The 19,626-nt window shown below is 36.4% G+C and overlaps 3 long non-coding RNA genes across 5 annotated transcripts; all 3 read right to left on the bottom strand.

The window, feature by feature from the left end:
• Nucleotides 1-1,690: 1,690 nt before the first annotated feature.
• On the bottom strand, nucleotides 1,691-8,680 carry LOC146916666 (uncharacterized). 3 transcript variants are annotated; one of them, XR_015015201.1, is made up of 3 exons: nucleotides 7,595-8,674; nucleotides 2,156-7,517; nucleotides 1,691-2,053 (listed from the first exon to the last, which is right to left on the bottom strand). It is a non-coding gene; the product is annotated as an uncharacterized LOC146916666 (long non-coding RNA). The 3 variants fall into 3 exon arrangements; XR_015015200.1 differs by having other exon boundaries at nucleotides 2,156-2,741; nucleotides 2,823-8,598; XR_015015199.1 differs by having other exon boundaries at nucleotides 2,156-8,680.
• Nucleotides 8,681-9,367: 687 nt separating this feature from the next.
• LOC146916665 (uncharacterized) lies at nucleotides 9,368-10,333 on the bottom strand. The gene is made up of 2 exons (XR_015015198.1): nucleotides 9,959-10,333; nucleotides 9,368-9,863 (listed from the first exon to the last, which is right to left on the bottom strand). It is a non-coding gene; the product is annotated as an uncharacterized LOC146916665 (long non-coding RNA).
• A 969-nt stretch (nucleotides 10,334-11,302) lies between these two features.
• LOC146916664 (uncharacterized) lies at nucleotides 11,303-14,149 on the bottom strand. The gene is made up of 2 exons (XR_015015206.1): nucleotides 14,015-14,149; nucleotides 11,303-11,610 (listed from the first exon to the last, which is right to left on the bottom strand). It is a non-coding gene; the product is annotated as an uncharacterized LOC146916664 (long non-coding RNA).
• Nucleotides 14,150-19,626: the final 5,477 nt, after the last annotated feature.

Raw genomic sequence — 19,626 nt, 5'->3', positions numbered from 1 at the left:
AAGGTTCTATATTCAATGGCAATGCTGCTCAATTCTCTTTATGGAAAAACGAAATGTTCAACCATATCATGAGTATTGATGTTGAGATGTGGAACATTGTTGAAAATGGTATTGACTTTGAAATCAATATAAAAGGTACAGCTCTCGACAAAAAGGTTTTAACCGAGAATCAAAAGCAGCTCTATAGAAAGAAGCATAGAGTGCGTGAAATTTTTGTAAAAGCTCTGCCCTCTTTTGAACACATGAAGACCATTGACAAATCTACTGCGAATACCGTCTTTAAATCCTTCTGCTCAGATTATGAAGAAAGACAACAGAATAGGAAAGCCAAGGACAACTGTGTCAAACATCTTCAGATCACTGAGTCACTAGAAAGACTCTTTCAAAAAGATTCTGACAATGATTCATGAAAAGAAGAGATGGCTCAGTTGATTCAAAGTCTTCAACACCAAATAAGAAGAAGAAACCTCTCAAACAAAAGTAGTCCTTCAAACAGAACGTTCGACAAGAGTCATAATGGACGTGTTACCTATAGTAAGCTTGAACTTTCCTGTGAGGAGCATTTAAAAGTGCAAATTGACGAATCAAATGAAGAAAGCACATAAAGGAATTTCTCTTCTTTACAAAAGAGGAATTAACTGATACTATCAAAGAACTCTGCTTAAAATGCTTTAACAAAACTCAATAGTATCTAAGCTTGAAGGAGAGAGCTGATTCACTGGAGACTAACACAATTGCTATGGAAAGTCAATATAAACAACTCAGGGTAAGGAACAATACTCTTCAAAAGCTGAATGGTCTTGTAATGGAAAAAAAAATTGACTTTGAGGAATCAATTAGATCAACTCGAAAACAAAGTGAAAGTCCTAGAGAAAGCAGCTAAGGACAACTCTATAGAATTTTCATCAAAACAAGATGAAGACATTCAAGAACTCCTAACCAAATCTATTAAAAGGAGCAGGAAGAATAAAGAGGATGGCTCAGACACATTCAACAGAGCGAAGAAACAGTCATCTGTAGAATCAGCGAAATCATCCAGCTTTAGCATTATAACACCCTTGAACCTCACATACATTATTCAATACGATTAAAACAATTAATCATATATATTCAAGGTGCTACTTCACCAATAACTCAAAATCATGCATAATTCATTTTCATAATCATAAAACAAACGCAGCGGATTCATAAAGTAAACAACATAAAACCATCGTCTCAACATCTCAACATACATCATGGGTTTTTTTTTTTGTGGTGGACGGGGTTCAAACCCCGTACCTTGCATATATTATGCATTGTCCATACCAACTGAGCTAAGCTCACGAGGACATACATCATGGGTTTGAGTAGCCTTTAAAATATACAAATTAAGATAGAACACCATTTTTCATAAAATCAAGTATGAAATAATATTTACAACCTTGCTATCGCTACTTATTCCACACTTTTTTTTCTTTCTAGAAATCGGGTATAGAACTATAATTACAATTAAGTTTGCCACCACATTTTTTTTTTAATATTTAACACTTATTTTTCACTAAAATCAGGTGTTAATGGTCACACTTGTTTTAATATATTTACAAAATTGCCATGCATTTATACTTTACACTTCTTTTTAATAAAATAGTTTTAAAATCAGTAATTCTTTTGTTATTTATGCACTAGTGAATAATAGACAAAGGAACAAAAATTATTATGGAAAATGCATTTAATTATTTTAGATATCATGAACGTGCATAGGCATCATAAGACATGAGGAAATCCCAGATAAATTGGGACCCCAACTCTTTACAATCATCTGTAAGACATCAAAGAAATAAAAGAGTGCAGCATATGCACATAAAATTAAATTTAACTGCTAGATAAACATAATTTATATTTTTAAACAAAGAATAAAAGTTGAAATATTATGATGTCCCCTAGTTTCAGTTGTGCAATTAATGCAGATTACGAATATATAACCAACAATGACCATCAACACACTTTGTATAATAAGGTTCAACCGCCTTTGGACAATCACTGTTAGAAACGCAAGGAACAGCATAGGTTGTTACTACATTGTCAAATAAAGAAAAAATATGTTACTTAAATATGATAAAATAGGGTGTACAAAAAAAAAATAGAAAAATTTAAAAATGGTGTGATAAATGCATACACATTGTGGTTTCAATCCTCTCGAATGCCGCTTCTCCAAGAAATAGAGAAAGAAAGATAATCAAAAAATAAATAAACAGAAGAAACTGATCCATATTTTTCATCCTTTAAGTGTACTAAAGATATTTATTTTGATCATTTTATAGTTAAAGCTTGTACACATTTTTAATCCAGTTCAATAGTTATTTGCTCTTGGAGGTAGCAAAAAACAATTTAAAATGGAGTAATTAATTTTAAATGTACTCGATTAATATGTTGTGTGTGACCCTTCAGCTCACTCAATATATTATCTTTCATGCATTTCACATTAAGCTTTTAAATTTATAAATTTATGAAGATGATTATCCCCAATAGCTTTTAAATTTATAAATTTATGAAGATGATTATCCCCAATTAAAAAATGTATAATTATTCACATAAATTTAAAATAATTTTTTTTTTAAAGAAAGATGCTTATAACATTTCATTAATAATAACAGAGTTGATACATTCTGGTATAACAAAATAAACTATGAGACTAGCCGATACAATGGCTTCCTCAGCAAGTATGAGCAGCCACATTTGCTTGTCGCCGAGTAAACTCCACCCTAAAGTTTGTGACATGCTGTAATGACGTGATCTAACTCTGTAACATTATAGCGAGGAGAATTAAAAGCATCAATTGTTACCTTTCAGTCCACCACAAAATCAACGTTATCGAACTGCATGTCTGACAACCATTGTATAGCATGTAGTAATCCAAGTGCTTCGCCAACATCAATCGGATACTTTGTAGGGAGATTCACAGTTTTGGCAAGCACGTAGGTACCCTCTTCATCCCGTAAACAGATTCCAATACCTGTGCGATTTCATCGAGAAGAAAAAGAGGCGTCAATGTTGCATTTCAGTCGTCCCGGTGCGGGCTTCTGCCATTTGATCGATTCAACTGATTAGTGACACGTGGGGTTACCTATAGCCAGACCATGATGTGGTTTTGTATCAGTGGGGGGAGTATGCGCTGCTAACCATCCCTCCATTATGTTCTTTGCTCTCTCAACCACATGAACACTTAATTGTTGTTCATTTTGCCATAATTTGAGGTTGCGGTGTTTCCAAATACTCCATAAAATGGTAGCAACACGTTGTTGAAGGGAAATATGCAGATTGTGAAACAGGGGAAATATAATGTCTTCTACATTACTATGTGATTGTATAAAGGCAGAAATTTCATTCCAGAGATCATCCAATCGCCATACTTGAACTGCAAAAGGGCATTGAAATAAAACATGTAATGCATCCTCTACGGAGTCGTTACAGCTGATACAATTAACAGGACAATGCACTTCCTTATCTTGTAACCGAACTCTTGTTGGTAGACAACCACGACAAGTGCGCCATATAAAATTCTAAATTTTTGGGCGAACCTTTAGTTTCCAGATACCATCCCAATAGCCCAGACACAGCAAATAAGAAACATCTACTAATTCCTCCATGCACAACCTGTAAGCACTCTTCACCGAATAGAGACCATTTTTCTCTCCTTTCCAAACTAAGCGGTCCTCCGGGACTTGAGGAACCAATGGAGTTTGGGGAATATCTTTAGCCTGATCCACATTGAAAATACGAAGAATTAGATCTGTATTCCATTGTTTGTTTCCCGTGTCCATTAAACTACGCACTGTGTAGTTATGTAAAAAATAGTTTTCAGGCAAATTACCATCAATACACTTACCACCTTGCAGCCATGGTTCGTTAAGAATTGGAATAGATTCACATGTGCCCACGAACCAACACGCACCACCTCTGACGATAAACTGAGCCCAAAGAATACTACGGCTAACATTGTTGGGGTTGTGACCCACACATGCATTAAGATAAGTACTGGAAGGGAAGTATCGTGCTTTGAATATGCGAGAGACCAATGACGATGCATCAGTTTGTAGTTTCCATCCCTTTTTTCGAGCATAGCAAGATTGAACGCCGATAGGTCTTTAAAACCAATCCCTCCATGAGTTTTGTGCATAGACAACTTCTCCCAAGACAACCAATGAATACCACAATTATTCTCCCCTCCATGACCCCACCAAAAAGCATTCATCATTCTTTCTATATTAGTACTAAGTGTGGTTAGAAGTTGAAATAAACTCATAAGATACGTTGGTATTGCCTGTAAAACCAACTTAATCATCAGTTCTTGACCTGCCTTAGAAAGGCATTTACTAATCCATGAATTGATGCGATTCCATACGCGGTCCTTAATGTAGCCAAACATTGAATTTTTATCTCTATCGATCATTGATGGTAACCCCAAATATTTACCTGTACCCAACACAGACTAGACACCCATTGTGTCAGCTATTGTACCTTTCAATTCAGATGAAACATTACGACTACAGTAAATCTCTGACTTTGGGAGATTAATAGCTTGTCCCGACACTACCTCATAAACCGTTAGAATATTTTTCATAGCATGAGCCTGACTTTCTTCAGCTTTAAAAAACAGAAAACAATCATCTGCAAATAGAAGATGAGAAACAAAAGGTGCACCGCGACAAATAGAGGTACCTGTAATAATTTGGCGCTCCTCCGCATCTCGAATAAGAGCTGATAGACCTTCTGCACCAATAATAAACAGGTAAGGGGATAGAGGATCACCTTGACAAGGCCCCCTATCTGGGATAACCGGACTAGTCTTCTCATTATTAACCAAGATAGAGTAATCGACAGATTCTATGCATAAAGACATCCATTGTATCCATTTCTCAGAGAAAACCATCTTAACCATTACACCTTTAAGATAGTCCCAATCCATTCTATCATATGCTTTGCTGATATCTAACTTCAACTCCACACATCCATCATTTCTACTCTTTCTAGTTTTCTTACAGTGTATAACCTGGATTACAACCGTTGCGTTATCAAGAATTGTTCGACATGGGACAAAAGCTGACTGAGTATCAGAGATGCATTGTGACAAAATGAACTTTAGTTTTTTTGCAAGGTCCTTTGAAATCAACTTGTACAAAACATTACACAGAGAAATTGGACACCAATCCTTCATTGTTGTCTGAATATTTCCTTTAGGAATAAGAGTGATGTTTGTCATATATAGGTCATCGGGAAACTGATCCGTATCCAACCAACGACAACATTCAGAAAAAAATATTATTGCCACACAATTCCCAAAAATGCTGATAGAAACCAGGGTTAAAACCATCTGCCCTTGGACACTTGTCAGGATGCATAGAGAACATTGCAGTTTTAAATTCGTCCTTTGTGAAAGGCTTAGTGAGGGAAATATTATCCTCGTGAGACATTGATGTGTGAATAACATCTATGACAGGGGCCAAACTGTTGTGTTGTTTTTGGAATAAATTATTAAATAAGATTTTGCAATGGAGCGCATACTTTGATCATCTGTATGTTTATTGCCGAAATCATCTTCAAGAGATGTGATACAATTTACCATCCTCCGAGTTGACTCCACCGCGTGAAAAAACTTTGTATTTCGGTCACCATCCTTATACCAGTGTGCCTTTGCTCATTGTCTCCAATAAGCATCATCCTGAGCCAGCAACCTGTGCATGCGCTTGTGTAACAGTGCTAACTGTTTTTTCTCATCACCAGTGCGACTACTGCGTGCAAGATTCAATTCATGACGACATTCCTCAGTTTCAATTTTCAACTTATTACAATGATTTCTACTCCACACCACCATCTCCTCAGCACAACGTTGTTGACGAGGGAGGATATCATCTTCTGAAGTGGTTTGCCAACACTCATTTACCATATAATCAAATCTTGGTTCTAGTTTCCATGCATTTTCAAACCGGAAGTTGCGCTTTGTTAAATGAGGGCGCACAACAGGAGTACGGTTCAACAGAATAGGATAGTGATCCGAAGCTGGAGCTACTAAATTTTCTAATGATGCTTCCAGAAATAATTAGAACCAAGCCTAATTTGCCAAAGCACAGTCTAATCTTTCCTCTACCGCATGGGGTGTACCTAAGCTCTTAAACCAAGTGTAAGGATATCCCTCAAAATGAACATCCGAGAGTCCTGAATCAATAACGACTTGTCTGAAACCATTAATCAACCAATTAGGACGTTTTGCTCAACCATGCTTTTCCCCGTCATCCAAAATATCATTAAAATCCCCAAAAATACACCACAGTCCTACAAATTGAGAAGATAAATGTTGCAAAAAATCGCACGCGGCACACCTATAAGCCTCCAATTACCATGATTTGCGTCTTGTATCTCTACCGTAATATGATTAGTTGAATAATTAATAATTTGACAATTAAAAGATGCACGCCAGAATAAAGCAAGACTACCACTATGTCCAATATTATTAACAGAAAAAGAAGAATCATAACCAAGAACGTAACGCAAAACCTATATTTTATTATTATGGACCAAAGTCTCACTTAGGAAGAGGAATTCCGGATTGTAGTGTCGGACCAGATACTTCAGATCAGGAACTGCACTCAGGCTACCTAAACCTCGACAGTTCCAACTTAACAGACTCATTTTCTGCGGCACACCTAATCTTTAAGTCCTGCTATTACATCATTTTCAGCATACCAAGGATTGTTTAAATTCATTACAACATCCCCCCGGTACAAACATCAGCACCTAAGAGACTCATTCCCTTATCCCCATCTACATTAGACTCTAAAACTGACTCTGGATTGTCTTCGGCTCTTTTGTCTTCAACAGTTTGTGCACATTTCCAATTCTTCAGCTCTGCACCCTGTGCCTCGGAATCAAATTCAGCAGCTGCAAAATAATTATTACCACCAGTATTCTCATCTGACACAGCAAGCAAAGCAAGGACAACTTGGTTAGGTTGCTGCACATTATTTCCATTCATTGGTGGAAGAAGTGATGAAGCTTTTGTCCCACTTGGAGAGGCAATATCAGTCAAAGAGATGCCAAATTTTTTTGAGCTTACTAAGCTAGACAGCCGTGAGGCGAGACTTGATATCATTAATCTCATTATGGACAACACTAATACGTCCCTCTAGATAAGTCTTACCGGACGATGTCGAGTTCAGAGTTCCCATATGCAAGCCATTGAAACCTGCTGCTGGAACTTGCTGGTCTTGCTGAACCCGTGAAGGAATAGGATCCTGAAGCCATATATTGGTTGAAGCTGAACCCATGCATCTTATTACCGGTCGCAGCCATTCTCCCCAACCACGTGACCCATCATCCTCCTCCATATCAAACCGGCGTGAGCACATCTTATCAGTATGTCCTAGGCAGCCACACAAATAGCAAAAAGTCCCCAACTTCTCACACTTAAAACAAATTGTTGCATAAGAACCATCATTTACCCGTATCTGCCACTCGTGTTTCAGGGGTGCAATAACATCAATCTGAACCTTCAGTCTTATATAAGAACTGTGAATAGTATTGCGAGCATGAAATTCAATTAAGTGTCCAAGATACTTACCGATTCCGTTTCCCACTCTAGGTTAATTCATCCCAAATGGTAGTTGATGCACCTGGACCCAAATGTCCATATAGTACAAGTTCACGCTAGCTGGGACGACACTGGGTGCAATATGTTCAACCACCATGTTGTAGTTATCATAAAGCCACGATCCTTAGCTTCTTTAATAACCTTCGTAGCATCCAGACAGTGATTGAATTGGAACAAGAAGCGGTATGTGTCAGCCAGTGCTATGGTAACCTTCTTCACTGGACGCCATATATAGGCCATGCGTTCCTTAAAATAATTGAAGCGCACCTGTTTGTCAGTGAGCACACGTCCAATCAGGAAGTGGTCCAGAATTTGTGTTTCAGCAGTAACGACATCCAGATTGAGAGTCAATCCTTCATCGGACAGAGTGAGGCCTTCAAGGTTAAGGTCAGAGGTAGACATGGTGAAGTTTGAAAGGAGGTCAAAATGCTAAGACTATGGAAGACTGGATATGAGGAAATTTCAGATGGAAATCGATAAGGTTTTTTGGATATGTGAGGAATCTACCCATAAGGGTCTGTATATATACGGAGGACTGGAAACATCTAAGCTATATGGATAACCAGATGAGCACAAAGTTCTCACAAGAGATAGGATCGGAGACATGCAGTGGATAAGAACAAGTGTAGCGGACGGCGGCTCAGTGGGGAAGAGAGTGAAACCCTAGCCCTAGGAGAGAAAACTTTTTTCCTCAACCTTGTTATTTCTACATAAACAAACAATATTTTTTGAAATAATGTTGTTACCAGAAACTAATTCGACTTATGTATAAATAATAAAAAAATGATAAATGAAATTTATATAAATTACATCTCTTTAAAAAAATATTAATATAAAATCATATTAAACATCTACGATAATTAAATATTTTCATAATTGAATAAGTAATATGTAACATCCTAAACAACTTTAAGTATTGACGACCGACCTACCAAACCAACATGAGTATTTTCAGCGTGTTTTATCTCCAATCTCACTTTCTAGAACTATTTTTTTTAACTATAGAGGGTGTTGCTAAGATGCTATCACCCATAATATATATATATATATATATATATATATATATATATATATATATATATATATATATATATATATATATGTTTGTGTGTGTGTTGATTTTTCTGTGTCTGAGAGCTTGAGTCCGTGAATTAGCGATGAAGAGTATATATACGGTTCGACGAATTGAGCGTGAATGTGAAACTAAACGATGATGACTAAATAGAGGGTTATAGAGGCGAGAGAGAATCTGAACAGGGTGAAGAATTGAATCGAGAGTTTGTGACAGTTTGAGGAAGAATCTAAATTAAGGATGAAAGACGTTTGAGATCGATACCTATTGGACTATGTTGAGAGGGATTAAATTGCTGATGAGAGGGTAGGAGAATGCGAAATCTGGCTTTGAGAATGCGAGGTCATGGATTTGAGTAGTGATTAAAATATAAAATTTAGATATAACACCATATTTGTTAAAATCAAGTATGAAATAATATTTACACCTTTGCTACCGCTACTTATTTCACACCTTTTTTTTTCTTCTAGAAATCGGGTATAGAAGTATAATTACAAGTTTATCACTGCATGGTTTTTTTTTTTTTTTACACTTATATTTTACTAAAATCAGGTGTTAATGGCCACACATGTTTTAATATATTTACAAAATTTCCACTGCATTTATACTTTACACTTGTTTTTAATAAAATAGATGTAAAATCAGTAATTCTTTTCTGCACTGTGCATAAATTATTATGGAAAAATGCATTTAATTTTTTTAGATATCATGAACGTACATAGGCATCATAAGATAAGACGTGAGGAAATTCCAGCTAAGTTGGGACCCTAACTCCTTGCAATCATCTGCAAGACCTGAAAGAAACATATTATTTAAAAAAAAATGGGGGGCTATGCCAAAACCCAAGGAAAAAAATACAATAGAAAACTGCCTCGTTAAAACCTGAACAAGAAAACCCAATTGGATAAAACTTGATGAAGGAAAAAGGAGTGCAGTGTATACACATTCAATTAAATTTACTAGCTAGATAAACATAATTTATATTTTTAAATAAAGAATAAAAGTTGAAATATTGTGATGTCCCCTGGTTTCAATTGTGCAATTATGGCCCTTCATTTGAACCTTGAACAGATTGCCAACAAATACCACCAGCACACATTGTATAATTAGGTTTAACCACCTTTGGACAATCAGCGTCAGAAACACAGAGAATTAAATAGGTTGTAACTACATTGTCAGATAAAGAAAAAAATTACTAAAATATGATGAATAGGGTGTAAATTTTTTTAGAAAACTTTAAAAATGGTGTGAAAAATGCATACGCATTGGTTCAGTCGTCTCGAACGCCGCTTCTCCAAAAAATAGAGAAAGAAAGATAATCAAAGAATAAACAAACATAAAAAATTGAACCATATTTTTCATCCTTTGAATGTACTAAAGGGATTTATTTTGATCTTTTTATAGTTAAAACTCGAATGTTTTTTTAATTACAATTTAATAGTTATTTCCTATTAGAAGTAACAAAAAGCAATTTAAAAAAGAATAATTAATTTTAAATGTCTCCGATCAATATGTTGTGTGTGACCCTTCAGCTCACTCTATATATTATCTTTCATGCATTTGACATTAAACTTTTAAATTTATAAATTTATGAAGATGACTATCCGCAATTAGAAAAGGTATAATTATCCACATAAATAAATTTGAAATAATGTTGCTACCAAAAACTAATTCGACTTATTTATAAATAATAATAAAATATATTTTTTGGTTACAAAAAGTTTAGGTGGGTTCGGCTCCTGTCACCACCAGGGTCAGGGCAAGCCTCCGGGCCCAAAGGGTGTTCATCAGTTTAGGTGGGTTCGGCTCCTGTCACCACCAGGGTCAGGGCAAGCCTCCGGGCCCAAAGGGCACTTATAGAGGTACTTACAGATCACCCACCAACACTGCCCTCACATCGGCAGGGTGGGTTCGGCTCCTGTCACCACCAGGGTCAGGGCAAGCCTCCGGGCCCAAAGGGCACTTATAGAGGTACTTACAGATCACCCACCAACACTGCCCTCACATCGGCAGAGGGAATCGAACACACAACCTTCTGCAAGGAAGTGGCCCGTTCCTTACCAACTGAGCCAACATGTGTGTTGGTAAATAATAATAAAATATGATAAATGAAATTTATATAAATTTCATATCTTTAAAAAAGAATATTAATATAAACTCATATCAAAAATCTACTATAATTAAATATTATCATAATTGAATAAGCAATATGTAACATCCTAAAAAACTTTAAGTATTGACGACTGACCTGCCAAACCAACATGAGTATTTTCAGCGTGTTTTATCCCCAACCTCACACTTTTTAGAAGCTTTTTTTTTAACTATAAAGGGTGTAGCTAAGATGCTAACACCCTTAATATATATATAATTTTGAGCAAAACAGAATTATACATTTCATTAATAATTATAGAGTACACATCATGTGGTACGATATAAAAGATATGGGGGCTAGGATGAGATAAGGATGTTGTAGCTATGCTATGTGCAACCTTATTTGGTTGCCTCCGAATGAACGACACTACAAAGTCGAAAGTAGACAAGAGGACCCTACACTATGTAACATCCTATTTCTAATAAGCGGTAAAACGCGCGAATATACAAATATATTCTAGAAATAGATGCTACGTCATCAAACAAAAGCAACATACATGTATAAATTGTCAAGTCTCATAAACATAGCAACGGAACATATATAAAACCATATGAGTAACATCTCCACATCTCATGACAATATATACATCTCAATGATCTCAGATACAAACAATATCTCAACTCCAACTACATAATCAAAATAAGATCCAACATGCAAGTACTACCCTAGATCAGAGCCCTAATCTAGACACTTGCATATAAAAAGGAGGAACTCCGCTCCTTGGCAACATCAAGCACACAATCTAAGCACCCTGCACTCCATCTACCCGTCCATACGGAAAGGTAGGTGGTAAACCATTGAGGGTTAGCATTACATCATCATAATCCATATGAAAACATAGCATTCAAGGATTCATACATATCACATATACATAACTATCCCTCCTAGAATACTAACATCACATGATTATCCCCCATCACTTGCGCTTCAAGCTATCACGTTATCATCATAGCACAACAGACATATTTAATCTTTAATCAAGTCATCGACAAGAGTTCATCATTTATCAACATCCATCAAATGAAAATATTACTCACCTCATTACTAATCTAGCATGCTTAATTCAACAAGTACAATCCATCATTTCAAGTTATAAGCTAGCAATCATCATTATCAAAGTAATTATCATCAAATAGATTCACCAAGTGTATAAGCACAAGCAAGTAAAACATGCAATTAGAGCATAGTTCGATTATTCACAATCGTCAACAAAAATTCACAAATGTACATATACACTAATCCACACAATCACAACATTCATCAAAATCCACCAATGCACAAATTCACCAAGTCACATATTCAATTATGACACAACTCATCAATTATTCAAATGCATGCAATGTTCTAGACTCTTCTAGATGCATGCGGTACCAGATCACCTCAAGGTCGTCACCTTCGATGCAACAAAAACATCGTAATCACCTCAATTGGATATAAAATCCGCCACCATCAATCATGAATGCATGAACATATGACTCGACTCAATGCATATGTTCACACAAACAATAATCACCTCACCATCACCATCATTTTGCATACATGCATTCACCAACAAGATCACCATCAATATTAGCATGTATGAATTCGCCACCAACAATCAACATTTAACATGTTCAACAAACAACATAACATAAACATGTTCATCACCATTCAATTATGCATCGATAACAATTCACCACCACTTGACATATATACAATCACCAACAACATCCACAATTCAATCAACATATAGTTGTCATATATATACATCATCAATCATCTCCACATAAATCAACATATAGTTGCCACATTTCCACATAATACCTTACAATCCAAATAAAGGAACAAATACAACATATGATCACAAACATCATATTCATCACTCAACAATCATTCATACCTCATCTCATAATCATATTAATCTATTCATAAAGGGTTCATAAGCAATTGGCTCTCAAAAATCATTTTCTACCAAGTTCGTCTCCAAAAATCACAACATTGAAAATAATTGAGCATTTAAGTCAAAACCAAGTAAACAAGCCTAATTGCCTATGCCATGTATTCTCATAAGTCACATGTACGTGTAGTAGAGGTTACAAAAGCATTTCATCGGCCAAACACAACGAAATTATAGGATTCACCAAGTTCGTCTGTTAATTAATTCATTTCAATGCCAAGCAACATAAGAACTCAATAGACCCCTTTAAACAAAGTTATTTCCTTCATAAAACACCCCTAGATGGTTAGGATAAAGCCCCTACACTTTGGAACAAGTTTGGAAGCAATTGGATTGAAGAAAAATGCATTTTTAAGGTTTCTTGTCAGACATGATCGTGGCACGTGGGTCTCCTATCGTGGCACGATTTTTCCAGAGTCAAAAACACTGAAATTTCTGGTCACCATCGTGGCACGTTGGCCCCGCATCATGGCACGTTCTTAGTTTGACAGACAGCGCCAGATTTTTAACCTTCACGTTTTCGTGCATAAAAATCAAACCGTTAATCCGTTTTCGATGCCGTTTTCGCCTACATTCTCCTAACACTTAGCTCTATCATAATGTACAGAAAAATTCAAGTTTCAACCATCCCAAAATCATTTTCCAAAACCTCACATCACTCTCATTTTTCAAAACGGTTAACACTCGAATTTTCACACGAAAACCCCGTTTTCTCCCGAACGATTCGACTAACAAAATCACAACATGAAAACAGAAATTCTACCAAGTTCAATTCATCCATCAACATCAAAAACTCAGCCAACAACTTCATATATCAAAATTTCATTTTGGTCCTTCACATGAACAACTTAACACAACTTCACAAGTTTGAACAACAACAACAACTCTCATCATAATTCTCAATTCATGATACCCAATGCATCAATTCATCAACAACACATCTAACAACAACAACAACAATATCTAATCATGAAATCAACCACAATTTAACAACCACAACTTCATTCTTCATCAATTTCACACAAAAACAAATCATATTCATATATACCCATTTTGACATACAAATTCAACAACAACAACAACAACACAATTATCATACAAATCATGTTCTCAAACATAACAACAACAATCATGCATGAATTTACACCAATTAAAATCAATTCATCAATTTTATAAAAATGGGTAAAAGAGAAAAGTTTTGAAATTATGAGTGAAACCTAACCCTCTTACCTCTAGCTCCAAGAATCTCTAACCCAAGCTTCAATTTAGCTCCTAGATAATAAATTCCTCTTTTGGCTCTAGCCTACAACCCCTTTCTCTTGTTCTTCTTCTTCAACCCTTATCTTCTCTCTATCTCAATCTTTCTCTATTGTAAAATGTTGGTGAAAAACCCTATTTTCTCTACTAACAAGAGTATATATAGGTCCTATTTAATTGGGCTTAACCCACAACACCTTAATGGGCCTAACCCATTTCTATTCCAACCCCAAAATGTTACTACTCACTTATCGGTAAAAAGTAATACTAACGGTCACCTACCGGTAAATAAAATAAATTACTACAACTCCTTAGCACTTAGTAAAATAACAACTCTCACTAAGCACTGAAATTAACCCTCAACAAATTTACTAAATTACCCTTGCTCACAAAATGACCAAAATACCCCTAAGTCCAAAATGACTAAAATACCCTTCTAACACCGAATTCTACAATTCCCAACCAAAAATACACATAGAGGAAAATAATCACATATGAGCACACGTAACATACATAATAAATAATAAAATAAATCTAACGAAAATCGGGTTGTTACAACTCTCCCCCACTAAAAAGAATTTTTGCCCCCGAAAATTACCTGAAGGAAACAACTCTGGATACGCAACCCTCATCCTACTCTCCGATTCCCAAGTGGCACTCTCTCCAATTGGTCCAACGCAAATCACTTTAACCAAAACAACCTCTTTGCCACGCAAACGCTTCACCTCGCGATCCTCAATCCTAACTGGCCAAGTCTCGACGGTCAAATTATCTCTTACTTCCAAATCATCCACTTGAATCACATGAGAATCATCATACACATACTTCCGCAACTGAGACACATGAAACACATCATGAAGATTCGACAAAGATGGTGGTAACGCAATCCGATACGCTACAGGATTCACTCTCAAAAATGGTAACTCAATAATCTCAAATGGTCCAACAAAACGAGGAGTCAACTTCCGACACTTCAAAGCACGACCAACACCGGTTACATGATTCACTCTCAAAAACACATGATCACCAACCTGAAATTCAATGTCCTTCCTCCTCTTGTCATGATAACTCTTCTGCCTACTCTGAGACGCTCTCATCTTCTCTTGAATCATCTTAACCTTCTCGGTCGTCTCTTGCACAACTTCTAGTCCTAACAAAGCACTTTCACCTGACTCAAACCAACACAAAGGCGTCCTACACCTCCGACCATACAAAGCCTCAAATGGTGCCATTCCGATACTAGAATGAAAACTGTTGTTGTAAGTAAACTCAATCAACGGTAAACATTCGACCCAACTGACACCTTGCTCCAAAACACAAGCTCTCAACAAATCCTCTAAGCTCTGAATAGTCCTCTCCGTCTGACCATCAGTCTGGGGATGATAAGCAAAACTCAACCTCAACTTAGTTCCCAACGCTGCTTGCAAACTCTCCCAAAACTTAGAAGTGAACCTCGGATCCCGATCTGACACAATACTAGAAGGAATACCATGCAATCTAACAATCTGCTCAATGTAGATCTCAGCCAACTTCGCCACAGACATACCAGTCAACAATCACCCAAATTGAATCAAAACCCTTAACAGTCTTCGGCAAAGCTCCAACAAAATCCATAGAGATACTATCCCACTTCCACTCTGGCACAAACAACGGTTGCATCAAACCTGACGGTTTCTGATGTTCAATCTTAGACTTTTGACAAACCAAACAAGCATACACAAATTCTGCAATCTCTTTCTTCATTTCAGGCCACCAAAACAACCTCTTCAAATCCTAATACATCTTAGTCGCTCTTGGATGAATACTTAAACTACTTATGTGACCTTCTTCCAAAATCTGTCTCTTAAGCTCAAGAACACTTGGTACACAAACACGATCACGAAACATCAAAACACCGTTCTCATCCAATCTAAAGTCTCCACCTTTGCCTTGATTAACCAACACCACACGATCAACAAGTTCCAAATCTTCCTTCTGACCATTCTTGATCTCTTCCAAAATATTACTCGTCAACTTCAACATCCCTAACCGCACACCATCCGGCGTCAACTCACTAACTAAACTCAAATCTCGAAACTGCTCAATCAACTCCAACTCTTTAACCATCAAAACTGACATATGCAACGACTTCCCACTCAAAGCATCAGCAACAACATTCGCCTTTCTAGGATGATAACTCAACTGGAAATCGAAATCCTTAAGATACTCCAACCATCTCCTCTGCCTCATATTCAGCTCTTTCTGGTTAAACAAGTACTTCAAACTCTTGTGGTCACTGAACACCTCAAACTTAGAACCATACAGATAATGCTCCAAATCTTCAACACATACACAACAGCCGCTAATTCCAAATCGTGAGTCGGATAATTCTTCTCATGCACTTTCAACTGCCTCGAAGCATAAGCCACAACCTGACGATTCTGCATAAGCACACCACCAAGACCCATCTTAGAAGCATCACAATACACAACAAACGATTCCTTTGGATTTGGCAAAATCAACACTGGAGCCGAAGTCAACCTCTTCTTCAACTCTTGGAAACTCTTCTCACACTTAGCATCTCAAACATAAGCTTGCCCTTTCCGAGTCAACTGCGTTAATGGCAACGCCAACTTAGAGAATCCTTCAATGAACCTCTGATAATAACCTGCCAAACCAAGAAAGCTTCTAACTTAAAAAACAGACTTAGGTGATTCCCACTGCAATACTGCATCAACCTTCGACGGATCCACAACAATACCACCTTTAGAAATCACATGACCAAGGAAACTCACTTCCCGCAACCAGAACTCACACTTCGACAACTTAGCAAACAACTTCTTCTCTTTCAAGACTCCCAACACAATCCTCAAATACTCGGCATGTTCTTCTTCAAACTTCGAATACACCAAAATATCATCTATATACACCACCACAAAACGGTCCAGAAAAGGATGAAATATTCTATTCATATATTCCATGAAAACACCTGGCACATTAGATACTCCAAATGGCATCACAGAATACTCATAGTGTCCATACCTCGTTCGGAACGCAGTTTCGGATATATCTTCTGCCTTAACTCTAATCTGATGATATCCTGATCTCAAATCAATCTTGCTGAACACTTCCGCACCAACCAACTGATCCATCAAATCATCAATCCTTGAAAGCGGATACCGATTCTTGATTGTCACCTTGTTCAACTGCCGATAATCCACACACAACCTTATGCTTCCATCCTTCTTCTTAACTAGCAACACTGGAGCACCCCATGGAGAAACACTCGACCTGATAAACCCCACGGAGAATCACAATACACTTGAGCTTGTCTTGCTCGACCTCAGCATTATAACTAAGAGCTTGAGCTTGTCTTGCTCGACCTCAGCTTTATAACTAAGAGCTTGAGTGTGTCTATTTACAAATTTGTTTTTTTTTTTGAGATATATTTTGGGTACACCTGTTCTATCCATGTTTGTGGATTCGTTGCTATCTTCATTGCTGCCTAGTGGATTTATTTTTTTATTTTTTTATTTTGTTTAGTTCCTCTTTATTACATGTTGGTTGTTTCAATTGCAATTTATCAATCTCAACTCACCAAACTTTATTCTTTTCACGCCCATGAGCGTTTAACTTTTTCTCTCAAACGGATGCCATCGCCCAAGTGCGAGTCCACCGTTTTTTAAGCAAACTTTTTTATGGCCATGTGCGTTCAATCTTTTTCTAAAAAAACGGATACCATCGCCCATGTGCGAGTTTTTCTCTCTTTAAGCCAACTTTTTCGGCCAAATGCGACTAAATCATTTTCATAAATAAAATCAATCAACACAAAAAAAAAACACTTTCTACCTAGAACTACGTAGCTTTGATTTCTCCATCGCACCTGGAGATACGTAGGAGCAAGATGAAACTCTTGTCAAGCACAATAATAAAAAACCATTTTTTTGCATTTTTCTTTATATTATTTCTTTATTAGTTTAAATTCAACATTTTTTAGTTATCCATGCATATTTATTTCTTCGTCATTTATTTTTATTGCATTTTAATATAGAATGTATTTAGGACCAATGTACGATATAAATGAGGAAAAGTGTGTGTGTGTGTTGTCTTTTATTTCTTTACTGTTTTATATATATTCGAAAACAACAAAAACATGCAAATATATCAAAAATCACAAAAATATTTTCATAAACAAACCTTGATCTTAAATCAAGTGATCGTTCATTTTATTTTTTAATCAAATCATCAATCAATTTAATTCTACCTTGAGTCATCTTTCTTTCAATATAAAAAATACAAACAAATTCCAATTTGCCATTTGGCTTTTCATTTTAAAACCTTTTTCAAAACATAAAAAACATTCAACCAATCAAACGTCAACTTCTACCCCGAACTACGAGGTTTTGATCCTTCACGGGTACCTAGGCAAAGGACATGCGTCTTTACAAATCAATAAAAATGTAGATAAATTAGGTCTTTCTTTTCTTTCATCATTTCAAATTTCATTTTTTAAGAAAGCAAGTTTATAGCACAAAAGTTAAATAAAATCAAGAGGTTCTCGTAGAGTACTATGAATATTTAGGGTGCTTAACACCTTCCCTAAGTATAACCAACCCCCGAACCCTTAATCCCTAAAAATGTGGTATTTGAACCTTTTTCCACTTTCTTTTGAAAAGAATTAAATGTTCAGTCGTGAAATAAAATGTGAGTCAAACGGTAATCAAATGGCCTTTGACTAGTCCGAAAAATGACGCGACATCGGTGACTGGGTATGCTGCTAAGTTTGTGGAATTGACTAAGTTTTATCCACACTACACTGTTGAGACTGGTGAATTTTCTAAGTGCATTAATTTTGAGAATGGCTTGCGTCCTGAGATCAAACGGGCCATTGGATATCAGAAGATCCGTAACTTTTCCGAGTTGGTGAGCAGTTGCAGAATTTACGAAGAAGATACTAAAGCCCATTACAAGATCAGGAATGAGCAGAAGATTAAGAACCAATAGAATCGTCATAAGCCTTACAGTGCCCCTGCTGATCAAGGTAGTCAAAGAGGGAATGATGAGAGGAGACCTGGGAAGAAAGATACTACTGATGAGGTTGGTTTCTACACTTGTGGTGAGAAAGGCCATAAGAGTAATGCTTGTACTGAAGAGGTGAAACGGTGTTTCCGTTGTGGTAAGAAGGGACATACTATTACGGAATGTAAGCATGATGATGTGGTGTGTTTTAATTGCAATGAAGAAGGACACATGGGTTCACAATGCAAGAAACCTAAGAACGCTCAGGCTAGTGGGAAGGTGTTTGCTTTATCTGGTACTCAGACAAAGGATGAGGATCGTCTGATCTGAGGTAAATTTTCGAGGACGAAAATTCTATAAGTTGGGGAGAGTTGTAACGCCCGTTTCGATTATTTAATTACTTTAATGAGTTTTAGAACATATTTATATGATTGGCGTGATTTATATGAGATTTATGTGATTTATATGATTTTAGAGAAATTTATGAGACTTTGTGACTTATTTTATTGTTTAATAAAATAAGATTCGAAAATAAAATAAATATTAAGTTGTGGGGTTATTTTGTGAATTTAGAAAGTTTAGTGGTA

This window comes from Medicago sativa, chromosome 6 (genome assembly GCF_051527215.1).
Source record: "Medicago sativa cultivar Bolivia chromosome 6, Bolivia_mono, whole genome shotgun sequence".
Classification (NCBI taxonomy): Eukaryota; Viridiplantae; Streptophyta; class Magnoliopsida; order Fabales; family Fabaceae; genus Medicago; species Medicago sativa.
The sequence above is the reverse complement of the archived record's forward strand: the minus strand, read 5'-3'. Positions and strand labels throughout refer to the sequence as shown.